The sequence below is a fragment of the Egretta garzetta genome, unplaced genomic scaffold, assembly GCF_000687185.1.
Source record: "Egretta garzetta isolate BGI_Z169 unplaced genomic scaffold, ASM68718v1 scaffold495, whole genome shotgun sequence".
Classification (NCBI taxonomy): domain Eukaryota; kingdom Metazoa; phylum Chordata; class Aves; order Pelecaniformes; family Ardeidae; genus Egretta; species Egretta garzetta.
The window spans coordinates 852,706-860,825 of NW_009259866.1; positions in this window are offsets into that span (position 1 = coordinate 852,706).

An 8,120-nucleotide genomic window follows, 5' to 3' on the forward strand; every position below is an offset into this window, starting at 1 on the left:
TGGCCATTTTCTGGATGTGCCGGCTAGCTCCCTACAATACCACACCAACCTGATGCAGAGCCTCTCCTATCTGCAGCACACAGGATGCTCTCACAATTTAAAAAAATAGGTATTATGATTTCGTACATGAAGCTTTATTCTGATCCTGGAAATGGGGAAAGGTTCTCCCCCTCCTTGGGGTTGTCTCCATCTCCTTATGTTCTGTATCTCCATACCTCCTCCATCTTTACCTACTTGCAGAGGATGGAAGGGCAAAAGTACTTGCTTAACACTTGACACTAATAATGTCTGGCTTACCCCTCCAGTTACTGGATTTTGTACAGTCTTATTAGAGAGCCACTTGCTGTTCAAACCCTGCTCCCTAGAGAACCTACTCTGCATGCGCCAATCAAGTCAGTTCTCAGCCTTCTCCTGAGAGCAGAAACCAGCCTGAACTGCTTTGAGATGTTTATTTGTAGCACGTAAGGTTGTGGTTAAGAGCAGGTGCAGCTTACTTATTTCTAATGTGACCGGTGTGGACTTTACCCAGTTTTGCTGGCCTGCAACACCAAAAATGGACATTATCCCCTTTCCTCTTTTCATCACAGAAAAGACCCATTTTCCAGGTGATTGCAATATCCTTCCTGAATTTCTCTGAACACCTGGAAGCCTGCCAGAAGCCGCCACAGCAACTGTAGTTGTGATTCCACCTGAACAACAGAGAGAAGTCAGCGCATGAAGTTTTGTCTTCCCCCCCCTTCCCCAAACCTGGCAGTGAGACAAGTGAGTCCAGATTGTGCTCACAAATGAACAACACTTTCTAGCATGGAGTTATCGGGACTGTGGTTAATCAGTTCAGCCAGGGTAGAATACAGTCTGGTACGTAAGATGAGATGAGGGTACACTGTAATATAAAATATTGCCCCAAAATAGACCACATTCTAGTCCAGTCCACAACAGTGTGATACAGTACGGTACAACACAACTGGATGCAATGCAGTTTGTGACAATGTGATATGACGCGGCATATCAGTTTAAGATACAATGCACAATTTAATATACATTTCTGTTTAAGCTCGAGGAAAATGGCAGGTCTCCAAGTCCCAGTTCCTACCCTGTGTTGCTGGAGTTTTCACTTCTTGTATAAGAAGAAATAGCCAAGATGAAAAGTTCCCCGAGACCGTGGAAAATAGCTCATGGGAACTGTGCAAGTGATGACACATCGCAAAATGAGGTCCAATGTGCAGCTGTGGACATCTCTGTCATCCTGATTCCTTGACCTGCTGTCAACACCTTTCACTTCTTGATCATATGGAAGATGATTTAGGCACCTTCATGCCCCATAAGCTCTGCAAATGCAAAGGATATCCAGAAAAGCTGACATGGTGCACTTGTGTAGGATAAAATGGCAGAGGGAAAGGTTTTTAAAAATTATAGCAGAAGTTGTGGGGGAAGGGAGGTCTTGAAAGGACTGGAACGGATTCCTCTTCTTGCTCCTAATTAGGATTTGAAAAATTTCTGTGTGTTAATGAAGAGCAGTCATGTTGAAATGTCACTTGTGCACATTGCGATTTAAGAGGCTATCTTTCTGGTTAGAATTATTATGGGATATTAATGTGAAGTGTCTGAAAATCACAATGGAAGAGAAATCCTCTCATTGAAACTGAAGAGCGAGAAGGAGTTTTCTGAATGGTGAAAATATTAAAAATGTGTTTGAATACCTAAACAGGCTACAAAGAGAAAAATTAAGGAAGAAGTGATTGGAAGTGAGTGTATGATTAACAGGTAGTGTGAACCATCATCCCAGGAACCATCAGAGCACCGGGTTCACTAGCAACATCATCCTTTTCTCTGATGCTTTTTCTCCATCAACATCTGCCCCTTTTACTTTCATGTGGAAAAAGGATCAATTAATTGAACCTGGATCCTAGTTTGGTTGCCTTTGACCCTCCAGTTGCCTCCCTCTGTGTCCTGGAAGTGTAGCTTTGCTGTCTGCAAGGATCTCCTTTCAAGGTGTTGCATTTAAAGCAGCATGTATACATCAGGCTTAGTGGGTTTCTAACGGGGTGGTGAAATGCTCTGGACTAATCAGAATCGGTGTTTTGGACCATGTCTTCAGTCTGACCAGGTGCCAAGAGTCTAGCAAGAGTCAGACAGAGATTTGGGGACTGATGGCTCAAATTTTCCAGGCCTGTAACAAGTGTACTGCAGACTGTGCTAACTGCTCACCCACCACCATTTACAGTTCAAGACCTCATAAAAATCCTAGCCAATAAATATGTAAAGGAGAGCACTCAGATGTGTCATTACTAGTGAGGCTTAATAAAAGAAAGTAGTTGATAAAATAGTCTTCAGGTATGTAAAAGCCTTTTGCTGGGACAAAGGGAACAGTCCAGAGTGCAGATCCATGGGGGATGGCCCAAGAAATTGCAGACTTTAGATTCAAACATGGGAGATAAACTTGGAAGTTATCAACATTCTTTCATCAGGAAGGCTAATGAAGCAGAGGAACTAATTGTTGGAAAGGTGGGAAGTGCTTAGTGTGGGAAGAATAATCACACATCCTACACGAGTGGATCAGGGTGGACCTAGGTGGAACCGACCACGGCTCATAGCAAAGCCTGGAATAACTGACCTCAGGAAGTCCTTTCCATCCCTGTGAATTTTAGTATCAAATTCTATCTTTGATTTCCCTGGGGCTTTGATTACTCTCTCTTCCAAAATACTTTTCCATACTGTGCCCCTATGAAAGCTGAGAGATTTAATTCCCTCCTTCCCAATGAAGAGCTGATAGGTGCAGAAGGTCATATTGACACATTCAGCAAGGCCCATTTTCCTCACCAAAACTAGTGATGTTACTTAATATTTTTTACCCAGAAGCTCTGGATTATGGATTTTTGCCTCAGGCTGTTTTTTTGTTTAAGTAGAGGAATCCAGTCCAAAGTCACTGTAGCATGCACAATACATGTGAAAGTAGACCATTCGCAGGGGTATAGTAGAGCTACAATGCTGCATATTTTTAGCTCTCCCAGCCTAAGAAATCAATAATCCATACCTGGAAAATATTAAGATGGCTTCATTCCATTAACAAATGATGGGTGCTTGTTGCAGATACAATATTTTAGGTTAGCTTGTCCACCATCAGCAAGTTTTCTATTGCATCCTCTCTCTTACTTTCAGGGGTGTTAACATTTCCTAGTATCTGTATTTACAGCTTTTGACCATGAGGGTTAACTGCCTTCAGATCACCCTGAAATTCTCCTAGGTAACTGGAAGTAACTAGAGGTAACCAGAAATATTGTGAAGTTTCCAAATAACATTCATTTTACGTTTCTCATTTCCTTAAAATCTGGCAGTGGGTAAGCAACACTCCCTCCATATCTTTCTCAAAGATGTTAAAAATATTTTTTTATGTTTTGGGGTTCTTTTTTTATTAATAGTGGGAAAAAAAATAGTTCAGGGAATGTAATTTCTTGTTAGCTGAATTTATCTCACAGAACAATTTAACCCGAGTTTCTCGGCTTGTATGCACATCTATTCATATCCTTCTGCTCCACTTTGAACTCTACTGGGAGAAATCTGTGCCAATATTGATTGCACCATGGCAATTTTCTACGTTGGGAGTTCATTGAAATGACTTATAATGGTAGAATAGCACTAACCACATTGCTCTTGTCCTCCAAAACAAGAGACACCTGCAAGCAGGTGGGATTCCCTGTTTACTGTAGCGTTTATTAGCTGGCACAGTTCCTAGACTGTCTAGGTTTAATTCAGGCTGTTCTGCTTCAATTCACTGGCATAAAACAGAGACCATAAAGCATCGAGCCATTAAAAGAAATATGGAAGTTCATTTTCTATAAGCAGCCATTCTTGTATGTGCATCTTTGGGTGCACTGAGTACCGTGAAAGCAACCAAATACATATAGAGTTGGTAAACCAAGACATCTTGAGGTACCACAGTTACCATGGTCATATGTTTTATGCTGCTGTGCAAACAGCCAGAATTGCCACTCAGTGATAGCACCCTGGCGGCGTCAATGACACACAAAGAAGAGGAAACAGAACTGGGATCATTAAAAATAGCAGTCTCCTCTAAGTACCAGATTTCTTTTATTTTTTTTTTTTAGGAAGGACACAGCAAGTCTCTGAAGGTATCATCCTTCTTAGTCTTCTGTGCACAACTCCAGTTGGATATTTTTGTTTGTTTTGATAGGCCAATGAAACAGTAAAAAGAAATTGGAGTAGGAATGTTGCTGCTTGTTTGGATAGAGGGCATGGTGAGACAGATGCAACAACATGAGAGTATAAGAAATAGATGTTTCTTTGGGCATCCTATATCCTGTTACCTGTTGTGTGAATTACTCTTGGATATGGTCTTTGCTTGTCAAAATAAAGTACTGCTAGACTTCAAAAAGCATGACCTTTCTTCCTTGTATTTAAAAGGTGCTCCAATAATGAACTTAGAGAAGATAGTTCTTTGAACACTGTTTGTACTCATTGAGGCCAACCCAGCCTATGAACATCTCCACAGAACTTTTTGTGTGATCTCAATATAGGGAGATGCACATAAGTGCAAATCCCTGCCTGTCCATCCTGTTTCATGCTGGGATGCTTTGGCCTGTGCCAACTAGAGTTCACCCAGGACAACCCCAAGGTATGGTTTGGGGAACAGAACAGGCTAAGGACTATGCTCAGTAGATATTTTGGATATAGTCACCTTCTTTTTGGAGGAAAAATATTTGGGAATACACATATGAGCTAAGCTGAGCAGTACCCTTAGAGACTGAGAAAGAATCCCGGTAGATACAACCTTGTGTTGTACAGGTAGTCTCCCCCTTTCCTTATATTTGTCCTCCCTATGTGAAATTCCCCAGCAGTTGATTTGGTTATTTAACATGGACTGGATATGACCACCAGTTAAAAGCTTTGTCTTCAGCCGTTCTTGCTTGCCTGCTTCAGGGATGCCATCGCCTGCATGTCACGATGCAGTAGTTTGCAGGGAGAAATCACCTTCACAGGAATGCAGGTGATGCATTATCTTAACTCTGGTATTAGCACTTCCTAAGACTGTATAGTCTTTTTCAGTTCCCATAACCCAGACACAAGCTGTGACTTCTGTTTGTTTGCTTGGGTTTTCTGAAGAGGGGATACCAAGGATTCAGTGGTGGCTTCTCCAAGCCAGCAACCAGGAGGCAGATTATGAAAATGAAGTGATACAGCTCACTGATCTCCATGCTGTTATGTTTAATTGCACTAGTGGAAGATTCGGTCTTGAAGCCCCTTGCTCAGCCAGATGCTACTTTTTAAAGATTTCCATTTGGAGATTAAAAATGTATGAAAACTAAATTGAGGGCTGAGAAGCAAATTCAATTCCCATAAGTCAGCAAAGATTGGTTTTACAGAAACTTGCCTGAGCTCTCAAAGATCTCAGAGAGAGCTACAAGAGGAAGAGAGGAAGGGGGGGAAGGATGGAAGGACGGGAGAAAGAAAGAAAGAAAGAAAGAAAGAAAGAAAGAAAGAAAGAAAGAAAGAAAGAAAGAAAGAGGAAGAGAGGAAGGGGGGAAGGATGGAAGGACGGGAGAAAGAAAGGAAGAAAGGAAGAAAGAAAGGAAGAAAGAAAGGAAGAAAGGAAGGAAGAAAGAAAGAAAGAAAGAAAGAGAGGGAGAGAGAGAGAGAGAGAAAGGAAGAAAAGAAGAAGGGAAGGAAGGAAGGAAGGAAGGAAGGAAGGAAGGAAGGAAGGAAGGAAGGATTGAAGGAAGAAGGAAAGGCTGTATCCATAATACTGCAGGAACCGAAGCAATTACTCCAGTGAATCATTATTTTTGCATTAGACCAAAGGGCAGATTTCTCCTGCTGGTGTCTCACAGGGAGAGAGAGAGAAAGGAAGAAAGGAAGAAGGGAAGGAAGGAAGGAAGGAAGGAAGGAAGGAAGGAAGGAAGGAAGGAAGATTTATGAATTAAAGGAAAGGCTGTCTCCATAATACTGCAGGAACCGAAGCAATTACTCCAGTGAATCATTATTTTTGCATTAGACCAAAGGGCAGATTTCTCCTGCTGGTGTCTCACAGGGGCTCAAGCATGTAACAGATGAACCTCTACTACAAAACAAAAGAAATTTAAAAAAGAAAAAGCAAAGCTCACAAAATCTACCAAATAAGAGTCAACACAAATGTACCAAGCTATTCAAATGATTGGGGATCCATGGAGATATTTGTATAAATAAACTCACAAACACGTACCTTTTTCTGCAAACCTTTAGGCACAGTCTAGTACATATATCAACACTATCCCAGCAGACTTTTCCAGCTAGCTCTCCATCTTCCCTACTCTGCAACACTGAGAATTATTCCTGAGCTACCAAATCTGGATTCCTATGCCACTTCCCTGCTTGAAAACCCTGTACACCTCCTGTTTTGGCCTTTGATGCACTGTAATAAAGAACAGCCTTGGCAGGGTTGACTTAAATATTAATAGACAGATGTCACTCATCCTCATAATATCTCAGAGCATGAGATTTTTCCAGCTGAGCAAAGAGAGGCAACCTGCTGGCCATCTCTAGAATATAGTAGGACTGGTGACAAGATGGCTGGAAGGGCTTGGAGAGGCCCTTCAGTGCTGACTTGATGGAGCCTGGAGTCAGACACAGTTGTCAACTGGATCTTCCCAAAACTCAAATTAAAGTGAGCACAAAACAACCCATTAAGCTGTCTTTGCCTCTCTAAAGGTATGCTTTCCTGAATTCAAGCTAGATAAATGTGTTGTTTACAGAAAGATCTTTGTATCTGCTGGGGAAAAGGGAAAAAAAAATTAGGTTTGGAAAAAAAAGTGTCCTTTAACCATTGTCTTAGAAAACACGTCCTTTTCTCCTATCATTAATCCAGCAGTTTCCAGTATTTTCTGTATTGCAACAAAACTGCATTTTGGGGTCCCTAGGGAGAAACCTCTTTCCTTCCATATTTCATGAGGCTTGGTCACATATTTTCTGTGAGTTTACTAGTTTCTGCTCATTCCTGACTTTCCCACCTGACCAGGTCCCCCTTGTTTTATCTTTGTTTTCAGTGAGCAGATGGAAGTGGAAGGTTCCTTTGACAGAGTGTTCAGCAGATGATTAGTCAAATGAGCAGATTTTCTTCCAGTTTCTCTGCCCAAACTTTCTAAGAAGCATAAGTACAGTGAACAAAGAAACACAAGAATCACTCGTTCACATCAGGGACCCATAACCTTCTTTAACATAACAGCCAGCTAGTTTTTCCCAACAAATTTTGCACAGTGTTGCTGCAGTGGCTTTCATCTGTTAGAATTCTAAAAACAAGGTTCAGTTTTAACTATGCGTGTATTGGTTTATATTCCCACAGCTTTGGCTTATTCCCTGTCATGCAGACAGGTGTAGCCTCCTTTCTCCTCATTGATGGGTTTTCTTGCAATCATTTCCCAAGTACAATTTCATGTTTTTGCAAAATACCTCGTGGTGGACACAACACAGGTTGGACAACACTGATCTATCAATCATCCAGACCTACAAACTATCTACCGTTACATTCATAAATATGTGCATTACCCTCAATATGCAGTTAAGTTTCTACTAGGACTTCCAAAATCTACTAAAGACTTGTCTTTTATCTTAGAAACACGTATATCAAAGAAAATATGGTTATTAGTCCTCCATTGAATAGAACAAAGATCAGAGCTTTTCTTTCCCATCCTTTAACTATCAGAGTGTAAACCAGGATTTGTTATCCTTGTCTGAAGAGGGAAATTATCTCAGTCACCTTTTTGTGAGTTAGCAAAGAGAGAAAAACAGTGGTATCCTGAGTATTTGAGTTAATGAAGCTTACTTCCCTACAGACTTGAGTTTTGTTGATTTTGAAGCATGTGGAAATACCATGTCTTAGAACCTTAGAGATCTCTGCTCTTTTGTGGGATGGCAAATTCAGGCAATGAGTTCGAAAGTTACTGGGAGGACACACAGAAAGGGCAACAGACACAGACATAAGATGACCATGTGAACCCATAGGAAATATAGCTCAAAACCACTTCAAGACAGATCAGATCCTCAGCAATGGGCTTAAAGAACATCTTTGGAGAAGGCTATGAGTAAAGATGACCTCCTCCGCTGCCTGCCTACCTTCCACCTAGATGTCT